Source organism: Lontra canadensis, unplaced genomic scaffold (assembly GCF_010015895.1).
Source record: "Lontra canadensis isolate GAN:19392208 unplaced genomic scaffold, GSC_riverotter_1.0 scaffold23, whole genome shotgun sequence".
In the NCBI taxonomy this organism is placed as follows: Eukaryota; Metazoa; Chordata; class Mammalia; order Carnivora; family Mustelidae; genus Lontra; species Lontra canadensis.
Genome location: NW_022631017.1, coordinates 22,902,167 through 22,920,039, shown reverse-complemented (window position 1 = coordinate 22,920,039; position 17,873 = coordinate 22,902,167). Strand labels below are relative to the sequence as shown.

Below are 17,873 nucleotides of genomic sequence, written 5' to 3'. Positions count from 1 at the left end.
CAGCTGGGGGGATAATCAAAGAGCCACACCTATCCTTTCATACCACAGAGTTGGGAATGTGTATTCATCTGCTAGGGCTGCCATGACAAAGGGCCAAAGACCTAGTAGCTTAAATAATAGAAATGTATTTTCTCATTGTTCTGAAAGCTGGACATCTAAGATCCATGTATTACTAAGGTTGGTTTCTTTCGAGGTCTCCTTTCTAGGGTTGCAGATGGCCTTCTCCCTGTGTCTTCACATAGTCTTCCCCTCTGTACATGTCTGGGTCTACATTTCCTCTTTTGGTAAGAATGTCAGTCATATTGGATTAGAGCCACCCTAATGACTTTATTTTAACTCAATTACCTCCCAAAAGAAACTATTTCAAGAAGTACAGGTATATCCTGGACAGATAAAGTTAGAACTTCATTATATGAATTTTATTGTAACCAGTGCTCACCAATTAGTATATCCTGTGCCTCTAAAGAGAGAGGCTGGTCCTATGGGTATACTTTTCAAACAGGTTTAAGTTTTGTCTTTTTGAGGATTGGTAAGAATGCAGAAAAAGGAAGGTCTACTCTGAGATTCCTAGTTCCAAAGATGATACAGGTTTGGAAGCTTCTCCATAAGCTGCCAAGTTTCTCTTTGTAGCCATGTAGAGAAAACCTACAGGGATCAACATAAGGAAAACAGGCATAAGAGATGGAAAGAAGAGAAAATTCAGATGATGTCAATGGACCACAAATATCCAGCCATGCCTAAACCTAGGGAGCCCCCATAATTTTTACTTGAGGCCATACACTTTTGTTTTATTAAACTATGTTGAATTTGAATTCTGTCACTTTCAATTGAAAGAGGCCTAAAAAACAGACCTTGGAAAAAATGGTACCTTTGGCAGAGTATGTAACATAGAATGACTAATGTTATATTGGCGTAAACATAAATCGGTCATAGGTTACCAAACATTGTCAATTGTCAATGCCCCTACTGAAACAATTCTAAGATACAGTGTTGTTTATACGGTGTTGCAGATCAGGTGATCGCTATGCTCCAGAATATTTCCCTAGATGGAATTTCTTGGGGAAGGTAGGAGAGTGGCAAATCTTGATCTTAACTTGGGAACGACTTAAATTCCTCAACCAACTTTTTTACTCACTCCACCAACATACTCAGTTTAACATATAGAACAAAGGAGCATGAACAAAGAATTCATAGAGAAAAAGTTTTCAATGTCTCTTGTAATAAGAGTGTAAAACAAAGCAATTTGTCATTTTTCAGCTGTGAAATTTGTGGAAATTTTTAACAATTCTAGTTCTGATTATGAAGTATTTTCTAGCTTTCTTCCGAATAAGGAAGTCCATGGTAGATTGGCCTTACGTAGGCAAATTTAGATTGGCTTCACCCATTAGTTATGGCTAACGGGGTTGTGAGCATAAGTGATTATTTTTCACTTCTAGGCCAAAACATTTAATTGCTGATGCAAAACTCTCCAGAGTCTCCTGGGTGGGATTCCAGGAAGGATGACAGAGCAGAGTGCCCATTCGGCCCAAAAAAGGTATGTAATTTGAGCAAGATATAAACCTAAGTTATAAATCATTGAAGATTTGGGTTTGCTTATTACTTGGATGACATAGTTTATCCTGACTGAAATGAAATGTAAAAAGTGATAATAGCCTATTTTGACAATGTGTGTTAAAATTGCATACTTTACATAGTGTTATGGGCAGGTACAATTGGGTGAACTTTTTGGTATAAACTCTGGCAGAATGTCCTAAGAGATTATTAAATTATTCATTTTTCGCTTGGAACTCTATCCTAATATAAAAAGGAAAAAGGGAAGAAGTGTTAGCCCTTATAACAAGTTTCATTTACCAGGAAGTTCAAAGCAAATTTGTTTTAATAAATTTCCAGTGTATTGTAAGATAGAAGTACCACTCAGAGTTCAACCATGTGTTAGGGTTCTTCAGAGAAACAGAACCAATAGGATGTATATAGATATTTATTTAGGAATATATTATAGGAATTGGCTCATGTGATGTTGGAGACTAAGAGGTCCCACAATTTGCTGTGTGCAAGTGACAGAACCAGGAAAGCTGGTGGTATAATTCCATCTAAGTTCAAAGTCCTGACGGTCTTGAGGCTGATGGTATAAGACCAGATCTGGGCCCAAAGGCCTAAGAACTAGGAGTACTGATATCTGAGTACAGGAGCAAATGGATGTCTCAGCTCAAGCCCAGAAAGTGCATTCACTCTTCCCCCTCCCCCTTTCTATTTTATTTAGGGACTCAACAAACTGAAAGAGGCTCACCTGCCCTGCTTAGGGTTATCTCCTTTATTCAAGTCTACTGATCTAAATGCTAATCTCTTCCAGAGACCTGAGACACGCCCAGACCTGATACACCCACACCTGACACACCCAGACCTGACACAGGCCCAGAAGGAATGTTTTACCAGCCCTCTGGCATCTCTTGGCCCAGTCAGGTTGACACCTAAACTTAACCACCCAGGAATTTGATTATGAATTCAGGCTTTACCTCTCATTGGTTGTTGTCGTTTACCTTTATTATGCTTCCATTTCCTCATCTTAAAAATGGGACTTCCGGTCGACCTGGGTGGCTCAGTGAGTGACTGTCTGACTTCAGCCTAGATCATGATCCCAGGGTCTTGGGATCCAGCCCCAAATCGGGCTCCTTGCTCAGTGGGGAGCCTGCTTCTCCCTCTCTCTCTGCCTACCACTCCCCCTGCTTGTGCTCTCTGTCTCTCACAAAAATAATTAAAATCTTAAAAAAATAAATGGCGCTTTCCATTAAAAAAAAAATGAAATCTTGCCATTTGCAATGATGGGGATGGAACTAGAGGGTATTATGCTAAGCGAAATAAGTCAATCAGAGAAAGACAATTATCATATGATCTCACTGATATGAGGAATTTGAGAAACATGACAGAGGATCACAGGGGAAGGGAGGGGAAAATGAAACAAGATGAAGAGGGAGACAACATAAGAGACTCTTAATCTCAGGAAACAAACTGAGGGTTGCTGGAGAGAAAGGCCATGGCAAGGATGGGGTGATGAGGTGATGGACATTGGGGAGGGGATGTGCTATGGTGAGTGCTATGAATTGTGTAAAACTGATGAATCACAGACCTGTGCCCCTGAAACAAATAATACATTATATGTTAATAAAAAAAAATTTTAAATAGAAAAATAAAATAAATGGGACTTCCAATATTATCAAAATTAATTGAATAGAATAAACACTTAGCAAATGTTGGCTATTACTACAATCATTATGTAAGGTCCTATATTCTGTTCCCCACCTTGTCCAAGTCTATATTCTGCCTCCTAATTTATATGTTCATACTACTGATGTTTTATTTATGTATAATAGTATATTATTTTATTTATGTATAATAGTATATATATTGAAAACTTATTTTAGTTCTATTCAACCATTTATGGAGTATGTTACTGAGGGTATTGTCAAATAAGATCTCTCCTCTATGTATATAAGTCTGGGACTAAATAATATCAAAAAATATCACTTTTATATCCAGCAAAGGTGATTAGAGACTATGTGCAGAGTGAACTTAAGACTGTATCACTGAAATGTACAAATTTAACCCCTTCCTCCACTGATCACAGGGAGGACAAGAAAGCTGCTGACCTGTCACACTGGGGCAGGGTCCTTATGAAATGGCAAAGAGCTGACAACAATATACCTCTTCTCCTGGCATAACAACTCAAGTAAAAGATGGGAAGAAGCTATCTTGATTAGATTTGACTACTTTGCCCAGAGTCACAAATCTAAGTTTCTCCTTTCCTAAGAGTAGGTAAACATGAAAGATGGATAGAGACTGGAAGATTTACCCTGGCACAGGACAGATCTCCTTTAACATTTAACAGCTTTTATTAACTTATTTCATTATTCTTAAACAGAGCAGCCAGAAATGGCAACTCCCTTGCCAAAGAACCACAATCTATATGAAAAATCTTACTCCTCTCTTCTTAAGGACCCTCCCTAATAGCCCATAGCTCATTTGGACATTCTCCTATGAACACTAAGGGATAGCTGCCTTTATATCCAAGAAGGGTCTACAACAGGTCAGATTCACTGAATAAATTAGCTCCAAATCACAACATACCCTACTCATTTCTTATGTTATCTCCTATTTCAAGTTCTTTCCAGCCCAATTGGACATAAATCTTCAGAAGTTCTGCAGTAAAACTAAATGACAACAAAAAGCTGCTCTAGTACTAATGCCAACAAAGGAATATAACAATTTAGATCTACCTCTCTTATGAAGTACCCTGGAAGAAACTAAAGTAAAAAAAAAATAAATTTCCTTACAAGTGGGAGTCCAAAGAGTGAAAGTAGGAAATCCAATTACCTTCCCTTTGTAAGTTAATTTTTTTAAGAAATTAAAGTCCATACTTAACTTCTCTATAATTACTGCCCTGTCTTGGCAGAAACATCTTACTCAGACACTGGGATGGGTGGTAAGTTCTCTAGCAGCTGTAGCCTGGGATCTTATTACTGAGGTACACATGGTCTATCACTCACATTGATAAATCCAGAGCTAACAGATGACTGAACAAGATAATCAAGGCATGTACCCTTAAACAGTTTCACCTGTTTCTTACATTGGTCTCATTTCTCCTCTATTTTATGTAGGGCTCTTATCATTTGGAGGCTTTCAGTGACTAATTTCTTCTCCATTTTCATGATCTCTCAATTTCTCTCTCCAGGCCTTGCCATTTGATTTTCCCACATCCTTTTTAGAACTCTGGGGTAACCACAGGAAGCCATTACGTTCTTTATGTTCAGAACCATCCACAGTTCACCTTCATCATCCTAGAATGGATAATCCCCCCAAAATAATAACAAATCCTACCCTGAATGTAATCCTTTGCCTGGCTTACCTTTAATATAGTTCCATTTGTCTGTCTTCCCTCACAGTCCCAATTTTCTCATTTTTTGAGCATATTCCCTCAGGACACAGGATTCTTCATACACACTATTCACCAGTAATAGTTTTGCCAACTCTAAACTCATTCAGCAGTTCTTTGAGGAGTTTATGCTGCTCATCCCCTCTCAAATCTATTCAGATTATCTGAAATCACTTGGAATCGCTGCCCCATCTTCACGGGGTGGTTCACCACTTTGTCCTCCTATATGTATCATTGAAGTGATTGATAGGTAAGTAAATGGATTCCAAGACCATTCCTGCCTGGCAGCTGGGAATTGAGACAACTGACATTAGTCATGCAGGCCAGTCCCAAATCTGCTTAAACTTCAGTTGTTCCCATTTCCTTCATCAGAGGTCTAATCCAAATCAAGCCAAGATCCTCATCACATTTCAAAGGAAGTGAGAAGTTTTAAAGGTTACCAATTTGAGCCTTGGAGCATTTAATTAGATTAACAGATAATATGCAACATGATGGAAAATACATCAGATAAAAATGGGGTTGGCAATTAGGGGAGTTTTGTGTTGTGTTTTTTATTTGATTCAGTTAGGGGCACTCCTTATTTGCAAGACCCAAAGCCTTTAGACTTCAAACATAATAAAAAGAAACTGGGATTTACTAGAGTAGTTTAAATTAAATTCTTTTTTCACAGGCAAATGTAGTAAATTGTCTCAACTTATTGAAATCTGGTGGTAGGTTTATTATATTAGCATCTACATGTTTTTGAATATTTGAAATATTTCATGATAAAAACAAGAAGTTTTTTGTTTTTGTTTTTTTTAAATTCCAAACTTGGGCTCAGTGAAGCACCAAGATATTGGGTTTTAAAATGCTAAGGGTCCTCTTTTCCCTCTCCAATTCAGAAACAGTTGAGAATACACAGAGAAATCAGATGAAGATTATGACATCATCTTTAGCATTTGTGAAATAGCTTGGAGAATGCAGCTTTAGATCTTGAGCCAAGTGCCTTGCTAAACCTGGTCTCTGAAATCAACTCATCCACCCCACCCCCCACACCACAGAGGACTGAGCTAAGCACACCCTCTCTGCAGGCATGCAGGCACATCTGAAAATACAGGCACAAGAGACTAAAGTAAGTGGAAAGAGACATGAGAGTTTCCTTATGTACTTAAAATAGTCTATTTCTTGATCTGCAGTGATTTCATGAGACTTTAAATATGTAAACTGCTGTCAAGGTGTACACTTAAGATTTCTGTATTCTCCACATGTAATTGTCTACTAAGGCTGCCATAACAAAATATCAGAGATGGGGTGGCTTAAACACTGGATTATTTTCTTGCAGTTCTAGAGGCTGAAAGTCCAAACTCAAGGTACTGACAATGCTCTCCTGAGGCCCGTCTCTGTGGCTTGCAGAGAGCTGACTTCTCTGCACGTCCTCACATGGCTTTTTCTTTGATCTCTTGATCTTCTTATAAGGACACTAGTCCTATTGGAGTAAGGCCCCTCCTTGGTGACCTCATTTAACCTTAATTACCTTTTTAAAGACCCCATCTCCAAATACAGTCACATTGGGAGTTAAGTCTTTAACATATTAATTTGGCAGAAGGGGCACACATTTCAATCCATTGCACCATGGTATATTTCAATAGCAAAGTTTAAATTAAAAATAAATAAAAGAAGCAAGTGTTCATAAAATGAAAACATTTTAATAAAAACAGAGACCGAATTCAGTGTATGAGTTTAAGATGTCCTATCCTTTCTGAGAAAAATATTGAGAGGGAAAAGAATACAAGAGAACTGGAAACCTATGGAAGAAAAGGTAGCAGAAGGACGGAGGTGGGTTGGGAGGGATGTGGAAGCAAAGATTAGCTTTTATTGCTTTACAGGTAGAAGTTAGTTTGGGAGAGATTGAGCTCCCTTGTCCTAGAACCAGCTGGTGTACCCAGGTGCGGTCCATCAGCTGTCCACTTTGTGATGAGAGTGAGGAAAAACAAAAGGGGAATGGGGCTGGCCCTAAAGGAGGCAGTTGGGGGACGGCAGCAGGAAGGAGGCAAGAAAGAGACCAATCAAGGATGGGGCAGGGGAGGAGAGAAGGAAGGAGGAGAGAGAGAGTAGACAGGGAGAGGGGTGAATAAATAGAACTCCACAAGAGATTAAGATATGGCTTAATGTTTGAGTAAATGAACTCTGGAAGCTGAGCACCTTGGTTTTTGTCTCAGCTTAGCTACTTAAGTGCTATGTGACCATGGGGAAATCATGAAATTGCTCTGTGCCTCAGTTTCTTAACCTGTCAGATGAAGTCAAGAATACTACCTACCCCGTATGATAATCAGTAGAATCAAATGAGATAACATATGTAGAGCTTGGCATATGTTTATGCAAATACTGTAGAGACGTCTACCTGGGATCCGAGGTATATGTGAGAGATGAGGACCTACCCGCCTCTGAAGACATAGAGAACATGCCCACCTTGAGAAATAGTCTGATCTGGCTTACACTCCCATGCTTGCTTCTCCTGATGGCCCTAGAGTTGTATAATCATAGCCAAACACGGAAAGCCCAGACAGACTGCTCTGTTTAGCAGAGCTGCGCTGGCTGGGAAGGGCATGGTAGTTATCATGTGATTTTATTTAAGCCTGAGATCTCTCAGTATAGACCTTATTTCCCATCTAGGAAATAATGATCTCCTGCCTTCTCATGATAAGGCTAAGTGAGAAGTCTGCAGTCCACAAATGTGATTTTTCTACATGGGTTATCTTGCTTGCTTTTTTTTTTTTTTTTTTTTTTTTTCATTGAAACAGCCAAAGGAAATCCAGGAAAGACCATTTTCTTCCCTTCTACTGTGCTACAGACTGACAGATCACATGAACCCCTGAGGGGGATCCTTTCTGAAATGTGAGAGTGCAGGTGTTTTGCTTATTTTCCAGGTGGGTGCTTTTTTCCTTGCCAGTGCCTATCTCCAGAGACCAGAAGCCCATGCGGTAACTGGGAGCTGAAACACCACAGGTTGTTTACCGCGTGTGTTTATTAAAAGGTGTTAACAGCTAATTGTAGAGCATCACCCACTTAAAGCTATCTCAAATGGTATTATTACCTTGCGTCTGAGGAATGTTTCCTTGGCATAGATTTTTAATAGCTTCCGTGAAGAATATGGTCCTGTAGGAGATGCCAAATTTGTGGCTTCTTCCAGTGCAGTTCAGATGGTCGACAGGATGTGATTGGACAGTTACGGGGCTTGCAGTGAGTCAGCTATGGAGACAAATGTTTCCATGGTGACCTTCCCCATTCATTCAGTGTGAGGTCTCCATACACCCATGAGGATTAATGACATGGCATTAACACTGATAATCATAATGAAGAGAGCTGTCTGAGAGTGGGGCAACCCAACCCTGACATTTGTGAGGAAATAGGATGGAGGAATTTAGCCAATGTGTAGAGGAAGAAAATATTGAACTACAGGGAAAGGAAATCCATTTCTTTTCTCTTTTATAGAATAGTTTTCCTGCCAGCAGAGACCCTGCTGCTGGCAGACTTCTATAGTCTCCCCTCTGGGAATTCTCTTAGTATTACAATAAAATGGTGGTGGAAATAAATAACCCAAGAAGTGATTCACTAAAGGTCAATGGGACCAAGATGAGAGAATACGGAAGGGACAAGAGCTTAAACTCTACTCAATTATCATGTTTTATTTGTTTAGTTGTTTGTTTAAATACTTTTGAATGTTTCTTAAGAAATCCTTTTAGGAAAAGTCTTTTTACTAAGGGACTTATCTTTTTCTATAGCTTCATGGGACCCCTTTTGTTCCTTTCAGGGAAAAAACCATTCTTTTCATATTGTGCTGGTATAGCAATGTGTTATTTCGGTGTACAGAGATGGAGGGCATTATACAAACTGATAAAGTGAAACATTAGGAGCCTACACTCTACCTCAGAGGCCAGCCTGGGTAAAATTATAGACAGAGAGATTATGCTTTCCCAGAGCAGGATGCAGATATCCACAGACTCTCAGAGGACTGGGCTTTGTGATTTAGTTAGACGTTTGCATGGTTATCTCCATTATTAAATTTCAAGATTCCACAGAGCAGAACCTTCATCTTGTTCATGTTTGGCATTGCCAGCTTCACTCCCAAAACACACACAGACAAATATACAGAGGTGGGCATGCACACACAGATGCACACATGCACACACACTAATGTAGCATCCTTCTTTACACACCGCATGACCACATTTCTATTAAATAAATAGATTTGATCAGCCCTGTAAAACCTCAGATGAAGCAATTAGGCATGTTGTATATGAAGTTCTAGAAATCCATAAAGTCAAATCATAATGGTTTTTAAAACTATGTAGCACTGTTTTGCTTCCTTAAATGTTTAGACAAGTGGATTTGACACAAATACAATAATGCCTGAAAGGCAGCAAATGGAAAACATGTGTGAAAAAAACCAGGGGGCTCTCAAGGCAGCCCGAATTACTCAGATTGATTATATGATGTCTGCAGCACACTGATGACTGGACCTACTGTGGCATTTATTAATCCATCAAATATTTATTGAGAATCTACTTTAATAGCTATTTGCTCTGTGCCAAGCAGTATCTGAAGTGCTTTTTGCATATTAACTTATTTAATCTTCCCTAAGAGGTAAACACTCTTATTAAAATACCTATTTTTTTCAGGCAAGTAAGCTGAAGTACCAATAATTTAAGTAACTTGCCTAAATTCACACAGACAGCAGGGGAGGAGTCATAAATTGAACCAAGCAGCCTGGCTCCAGATCAAACTCTTAACTGCTGCTCAAGACTGCCGACCCCTGGGCTAGAAACAGTAATAAAAATAATCGAGAGGTACATACATTTTCTGTGTTTTCATAAAGTTTAACATCTTGAAGGAGAGACACGCTGAAAAAAAAATAGTTACAATCTCCAGGGGCAAGTGCTGGAAGAGCCAAGGAAGAACTCTAGGGGGAGGGCGTATGGAGTGGGAGGCTCACCATAATGAGGAAAAAATAAAGACAGTTAAAGGGGTGAATGCCATTTTCCTACTGATCTTGTTCCTGATAGTCTTTGGTGATGAGGTATGAGCACTGCTATATTCAGGAGGGAAACTTTCTAAGTGGGTCCTAACTGTGTGAGATATACCTCTAGCAGACAGGTCAAGGAGAGGTGTCACAGAAGGAAAGCATCTGATGGACAGGGACTATCAGACCAGGTAAGAGCTGTGGGCAGAGATTGTTGGAAGGGACAGTATTTCCATGATGCCAGAAGTGTAGATACAGACATTGTAGAGAATAGCACGGTTAACAAAGGATATGGATACGTTTTTCTAAGGTTAGAGAGAACGTCATAGACATGAGAAACCAAGGAGCCCAGGCATCAGCTAAAGAAGATCCCTCCAAAAGTCAGTCTAAATCTTTGCAATGTATTGGACATTTTTACTCAACACCATAAGAGTAATACATATGAGTGCTTTGTATGTACCAAGCTCTATGATAAGAGTTGGGGGAAAGTATTATTATCATTATCCTGATCAAAGTTATAGTAGAGCTAGGATAGAAGCCTAGTTTATCCCAAAGCTACAACTTGTAGTAACTATGGTTTGTCTCCAAAATTCTTGCTGATACAGGCAAATGAGGTAAAACTAATACCGTTTCAAAAGTAGGAACCTGTGACTTATTGGATCTGAATGGAAGGAGTGATCATACACCCCCAGAAATAATTTGTCACTTAATGCCACTGATGCCCCTGTGTAAAGGGTAATAGCCAAATCTATGGGAAAACATTGAAAAAACAATTGCAAGATTTTCCTCACTTCAACGTTTTTATGAATTTCAAGTATTGGTTAGTTAGTTTCTTTCATTCAACTGTTAATTACAACAAGATATCCAGGAACAGAGCAACGTGGAGGTCAAGAGAAGTGCTAAAACTGGGGAGAAACACATTTTAAGGGAAACCCAACAAAGAAGAATCAAGAGAACCGGAATAAATATGGAAGACAGCCACAGCAAGTTAGGATGACCCAGCAAACAGCTTTTGGATGATCAGCAGAAATGGAAGTGGAGAAAGCAAAATGCGTTACCAATAAGCAGGCCATCAGAAACTGTCAGGAGAGTCAAAGAAACAGACAGTGGGGAAGAGACAAGCCAGGGCTGGACCCGGGGCTGAGTAGCTCTCCTGCCCCTGCTTCGTGAGCTCCCTCTCCCCCTGCAGCTACTACAAATGAGGAGAGCGGAAGGCAGTAACCAGGAATGAATCTGTGGGTGGGGGCAGTTAAGTGATCTGGCTGAGTTAGTTTAAATGGTTAATAGAGGCACAAAAGTGGTCTTTTTCCTTGTTTCTTATGAGTCACCTAAGGTGGCTGATGTCTTTTAGACTAAAACACTTCTATTTTTAAGAAATGATTGAAAAATCACTCTTAAAATCTTCTAGGATAAAAAGAGGCTCATTTGGGAGCCACTAATGTTAAGGCTAACCAGGATTTTCCTCCTACAGCTTTGCAATTGCACTACAACTAGCTTTCTGCATCCCATCCTGACCATCACTACTTTCATGCTCTTCAAACAGACCAAAAGTTGGCATATTTGGGGATCCTGTGAAGTAGTTATTGCTCCTGATACCCATATTCAGAGGCCAACGGTACATGTCCTGAACTGGACCATTATATGTGATTACAGTTACTTTACAGCGTATCAGCTTGTTCCTCATAGCTAGGATTGCTAAATATTGGGGAAAGGAATTCTAACATCCTTTATAAAATATGGCAATGCTTAGATAAATATACATTTAACATCTACACATATTACCTAACTACACTATTCCTTTTTAAAATACAGACTCAACATAAGAGTGTTTCATTCAGACAAGGTCATTACCTTTTTAAATATCTATACCTGAATGAGTTTCAAGAAGAGTCCTCAAAACTAACCAGTTCACTAATATTGTAGACCAGAAAATAACTTCCTTATTTTAACAATGGAAAGCATTTTTATGACCTGTAGTACCCTGGGAGGTAGTTTTGGGAATTATGAAACAAGAATTTCCTTCCCTGTTGGCAAGCCTCTAGCTATAAGTTATTGCCCTTGGTCTTGGTGCTCCTGGCTGGCTTATTAAGGATTTGATGTATTGTCTTTTGTCCTTTTGGCTCCTGTCACTGTCTTTACTTCCCTGTCCTTTTTCTGGTATCTCCTTGGTTCTGGAGTCTCTTTTTGGTTGCCTTTCCTCTTTTGTACAAAATGTTGTCTTGTCTTTTCAGCATTTCAAAAGGCCTCCCCAGTGACTTGAATTTGAAGAAAGCTGCAGGGTCATAGCTCAGTGGAAAGCTTAGAATGACAGCAAAATCCCTAAACAGGGACTACTCTTTCTGAATAGGGAAACCTAAAAATAAAAGCTGTCTGCAGCTGGGACTGTGTGCCAAGACAACTATCACTGAAATGCAGAGGAAATCGAAAACGTAAATAAAAAATAACCTTGCTAGAAAGGACTAAGGTGTTAAATTGGTGCCAAGGTAGAAACCAGGCAAAGGCTGACTTCACAGTAAGTGGTTTATCGTCCACAGATAGTTTAATGTGATGGAAGTTTGATTCATCCAAGAAATATCATCCCCAAAAAGGAAATGCAAGGAAACAGCAAGGAGGCTCTAAGTCAGCCTAACTTCTCCAAAATTGAAGAGCTCCTCCGTTCCCTATGCACCACTCTGATTTTCTTCCTTCTGCAAAAGCAGCTCTGAGTGTTTATTGGGGGTCTTTTCCCCCAGCTGGCTTTCTCCAAACAGCAATTCCTTTGAACACTCAGTCCCTCCCCTACTCTATTCTTCCGTGGACTCCAAGGTCCCATCAGCCCAGTTTGGGGCTCCTTTACTTCCACCCTCACTGACTTTTCAATGCAGTCTGCCCTCCAGTTGTTCAACCCCTCCTTTTTTTTTTTTTTTTTTAAGATTTTATTTATTTATTTGACAGAAATCACAAGTAGGCAGAGCAGCAGGCAGAGACAGAGGGGGAAGCAGGCTCCCTGCTGAGCAGAGACCCCCCCCCCCATGGGGCTCGATCCCAGGACCCTGGGATCATGACCTGAGCTGAAGGCAGAGGCTTAACCCACTGAGCCACCCAGGCGCCCCTCAACCCCTCCTTCTTAATGGCGTCTGTCAATCTTGCAGGTTCACTTCCTTTTCTCCCCACTTTGGACCACCTCCTGCCTTATCACTTATTCATACCCATTGGGCAAATTCCAAATCTAAATTTAGTACCTACACCCAGGCTGCGATAACATTTGAGGAAAAATAAACAAGCATAGGTGTGGCTAATGCTCCTGACTGTGTACACTCATCTCTGCCGCTGGGCCATCCATAACGCTTGGCGATCCTGTGTGCCCCTCTTTCAGCTCCCCCAACTATAAGCCACCAGCATTGTTTCAGATCTTCACCAAGTTTTACACTCCTCTTTCTTCTAGATGTGCTATTATTTTATTAGCATATGCTCTTATGTGGGGGAAAGTGCGACTCTGCAGCACACAAGACAACCGAATCAATTCTACCTACCTGGGACATCATCTTGTTACTGCCAGCATGGTTGGTCACCTACCTCCTCCTCTGGTTTTCCCACAGAATATAGCACCATGCTTATTTGTCTTAACTTATTAAGAAAAAAAAATTCTCAAATCTAAGTTCTTCTCTAGTTACCTTTTCTGTTTTCTCCTTTTCGGATTAAGGAAACCTGCCTTCACTTAGCATCTTTGTTTACTTACTCAATTCTCATTCATTTTAAATATAATTCTTTAACATCATTCAAATAATACATGTACCTACTTAAAAAGACTTATATGATACACATGAAACTAATGTCACACTGTGTCAACTATACTTCAATTTAAAATTAATTAAAACTTTATAAAAGATTAAAAAATAAACATTAAAAAATTTTTTCAAGGTGTAAAAAATAACAAAAATAAAAAATAAATAAAAGAGACTTAGACTAAAGAAGAGAGATTTCCAGATACACCTCTGGTCACCTCCCAGTCTGGCTACTCTAGGGCCCCTCTTTTAATGCTTCAGGCCAACTGAACACTGCCATTCTCTTCAAGAACAGATTATTTTTAGGGGCGCCTGGGTGGCTCAGTGGGTTAAACCCTCTGCCTTCGGCTCAGGTCATGATCTCGGGGTCCTGGGATCGAGCCCCACATAGGGCTCTCTGCTCAGCAGGGAGCCTGCTTCCCCCTCTCTCTCTGCCTGCCTGTCTACCTGTGATCTCTGTCTGTCAAATAAATAAATAAAATCTTAAAAAAAAAAAAAGAACAGATTATTTTTTAATTTCCTGATTTTGATAGCATAGATTCTCTGTGTGATAAAGAGGATAAGCTTTCTGAATTCTTGTGTATCTGTAAACATTGCTCTTCTATCCTCATACTTGACTAACAGCCGTCTGGGTATTGAATTCTGTGATTCCCCTCAGATTTTAAAAGCACTACTCCGGTATCTCAAACATCTAGTATTACTCTGGATGTGGTTTTGGAATATAGGTGAGGTTCGGCGGGGTGAGATCCAGAGCTGAGGACCAAGAAGGAATTCTTGAGATGTCTTTCGTGCACAATGGTGATTTATTAAAGCATGGGGACGGTACTCATGCGCAGAAAGAGCTACTTCCCCAGGGAATTGCTGATGACAAACTTGGGAGTTGGGGAACATAAGGAAAAGGGCGGTTTCAAAAGAACTTTCGTATGCTAAAGAGGACCAACCTACAAGAAACCTCCAAGATACCTTGCCATTGTCAGGTTAAGGTGGTTTTTCCCCTCTAGCAAGGTATTAACATTAAGATAGTTGGGAGATCCCAGGAAGAATGTCGCACAGGTCCCACCCAGAAGTGGGGGGTGAGGGGAGGTTGCAGGTTGTCAGCTTGTGCTTTGTCTTCAGCTACCCTTCTGTTCCCTCATCACTGTTGAGAAGTTCAATGTTATTCCTTCTAATTATTGTTCCTTTTTTTGTTGTTGTTAATTTTAAAGTTTAAAAAATTTTGTGAAGTTCTCAAATATATGGAAAAGTTGCATAACTAGCAAAATGAATTTTTTCCTGAACCACTGGAGAAAAAGTTATCATATCTAAGCCCCACGATCCTGATTACTTTACTATATAGCTTCCTACAAAGATATTTTATATTCTTCAACATAGAAGAAAATGGAGCCATCGAAATCAGAAAATTAACACAGTTGCAATATTATCACTTAACTCGTTCAGTTTGATTCTTTAGAACACCTCTTTGGACCCTATTCAAGTTTTGTCAGTTGTCCCACTAATATTTACATTTATAAAAGATATGCTTCAGAATCACCTCTTGGAGGTTTCTTTACCCTCCCTCAGTCTGGAACAATTCTTTAGTTTTTTCCTTGGCTTCTATAACCTTGAGAACTTTGAACAGGACAGGTTATTTTGTGCGATGCCCCTTGGTTTGGGTTTGTCCAGTATTTCCCCATGACTCAATTCAAGATACACATCTTTGCAGGACTATCACAGAAGTGGTGTCACGTTCTCCTCAGTGTATCCTAATTGTTTTCAAATGCCTAGTACATCTTTGACCATTCTTTTACACCTTTAAAATTGAGTCATTATATTAAAATTCTATCTCACATAGACAGCATGTAGTTGGGTACTCAGTTTTTAATCTAATCTGACAGAGTTTATCTTTTAAGGGCAATATTTATTATTTATTTTTAAAGATGTTATTTATTTATTTGCAAGAGAGCAGAGCGTGAGAGAGAGCGCACAAGCTAGAGGGAGAGGCAGACGGAGTATTGTACCTACATTATCATTCATTTAAAGAATGTTTTCTAATAATCCCCATGATTTTACCTTTGACCCATCTATTATTAAAAATTTGTTCATCTCCAAATATTTCAGACTCTTTTAGACATCTTGTTATTTGTTTCTAATTTACATTCATTGTGGTCAGAGAATACACTCAGGAATATTGCAATATTTAGAAGTTATTCAAGCTCATTTTAGGACCCAGCACATCAACTATATTAGCGAACGTTCTATGGGGCACTTAAGAAGAATGTATATTTTGCGGTTGCTAGGTGTATTCTATAGGTGTCCATTAGTCCAAGGTAGCTGATATTGTTCTGATCTTCTATATATCTTCTGATCTTTTTTGTCTAGTTGTACTATCTTAATGAGTGAAACACAGTACGATAGTTAGATATGTCTATTTCTCTTATTGGTTCCGTCAGGTGCTTTCTCAAGAATTTTAAAGGTCTTTTATTATGCACATATATATGACTGGTATATTTCCTTAATTAATTAACACTTTATCATTACAAAATGTTCCTCTTTATATCTGATAATACACTTTGTCCCAGAGTCTATTTTGTCTAGCATTAATAGGGCCACTCCATATTTTCTATGCTGACTGATGACATGGTATGCTTTTTTCCACTGTTTTGTTTCAATCAATGTTTTTGGCTTTTTTAAAACATTTTATTTATTTGACAGAGAGAGATCAAGAACAATCATGGGGAGCTGCAGAGTTAGAGGAAGAAACAGACTCCCTGCTGAGCAAGTAGACTGATATGGGGCTGGATCCCAAGATCCTGAGATAGTGACCTGAGCCCAAGGCAGACGCTTTACTAGTTGAGCCACCCAGGCGCCCCTCATTGTGCATTTTTTTTAATGGCAAGTTTTTTTGTTATGGGAAGATGAAATTGGGCCTTACATTTTTATCCAGGCTAAGAATCTGTATCTTTTAATAAGACTTTATCCTAACAAAATTAATAATCATGTTAGATATAAATTAATTCTTTCTTATTAAAAGATACAGATTCTCAGCCTAAAATAAAAAACAAATAAATAAGATCAAAGTATACATTTTTATTTGTTTCCTATTTGTCTCACTAGGTTTTTTTTGTTCTTGTCTTCTTTCTTGTCTTCTTTTAAGCTAACTGAATTTGTTTTTCCCCTTTGAATTCCTCTATTTTTTAAAAATATATATCTTTGCATTATTTTAGGTAGATGTTTATGGGATTACAAGATACATCATTAACTGAACATGATCTACTTAGACTTAATTTTATAAGGTGCCAAATAAAAGGTAAGTACTTTATCAAATAAGAGTTCCCTGTCACCTTTGCCATTATTGTCATATATATTATGTCTACAAAAATATATGGTTTCAATTATGTGGTTTATTTTCTTATCTTAAGTTTATAATTTTTGTTTTTGTCATATGACTTTTAAAGAAGCTAATTGAATATCATTTTATGTTTACTCAGGTATTTATTTAGCATTGGTGAAAAAGGCAGAGTTAAGGACCTCACTTTCCCAGAATTCTATGGTCCACCCTTCTCGTCATCCCAGGAAGGAAAGCAACATCTCTCCCTGTCCTCCATACCTCTGGTTTCCTTGGACCAGAGTGGAGACTTTGTTAACAAGAAGCAAAAGCTAGATTCTGAAATGTTTTATTTCCATATCTTCCAATATTTGGTGTGTTCTCTTCAAAAGAAAAAAATACGTTATGTCATAATTATTTTTCTTGCTTAACTTTGCTAATTCTTCCCATGACCTATATTTTGCTGTTTGAAATCTACACTCTTGGTCTTGGTAACATCCATGTAATTGGGCCCTGCCTCAGCCTTGTGTCTTATTTTTCTTTCTGCTTTAGCCTGACTGAGCTACTTGTTTCTTGAATTCACTCTGTAGTCTCATGGTTTTTCCCTTTTCCTCTGGCTCTCCTTCTGTAGGGAGAGCACTTTCATTCATTGACCATCTGGCAAAAACACCTTGGAACACTCAGATCAAGCATCAACTACACCCACAGCTTTCTGTTTTCTCCTCCCCACTCCCAGATGGTAAAAACCATACCTTCCTTTGGGCTCCAAGCATGACATGCATATTCTGCTGCCTTTGTTCTCTCTCTCTCTCTCTCTCTCTCTCTTTTTGATTAAGATTTTATTTATTTATTTGACAGAGAGAGAGAGATCACAAGTAG

At 38.9% G+C, this 17,873-nt stretch overlaps 2 long non-coding RNA genes across 3 annotated transcripts in view; one reads left to right on the top strand and one right to left on the bottom strand.

Moving 5' to 3' along the window:
- The window catches only part of LOC116870578, a 30,953-nt gene extending 22,853 nt beyond the window's left edge, over positions 1-8,100 (bottom strand). Inside the window, exon 1 of the long non-coding RNA XR_004383250.1 lies at positions 8,001-8,100. This is a non-coding gene — a long non-coding RNA (uncharacterized LOC116870578). The remainder of the gene's footprint in view (positions 1-8,000) is intronic.
- LOC116870577 overlaps positions 1-17,408 on the top strand; it is a 73,484-nt gene extending 56,076 nt beyond the window's left edge. For both annotated transcript variants that reach the window (XR_004383248.1, XR_004383249.1), the window contains 2 exons: positions 16,894-16,976; positions 17,158-17,408. This is a non-coding gene — a long non-coding RNA (uncharacterized LOC116870577). The remainder of the gene's footprint in view (positions 1-16,893; positions 16,977-17,157) is intronic.
- Positions 17,409-17,873: the final 465 nt, after the last annotated feature.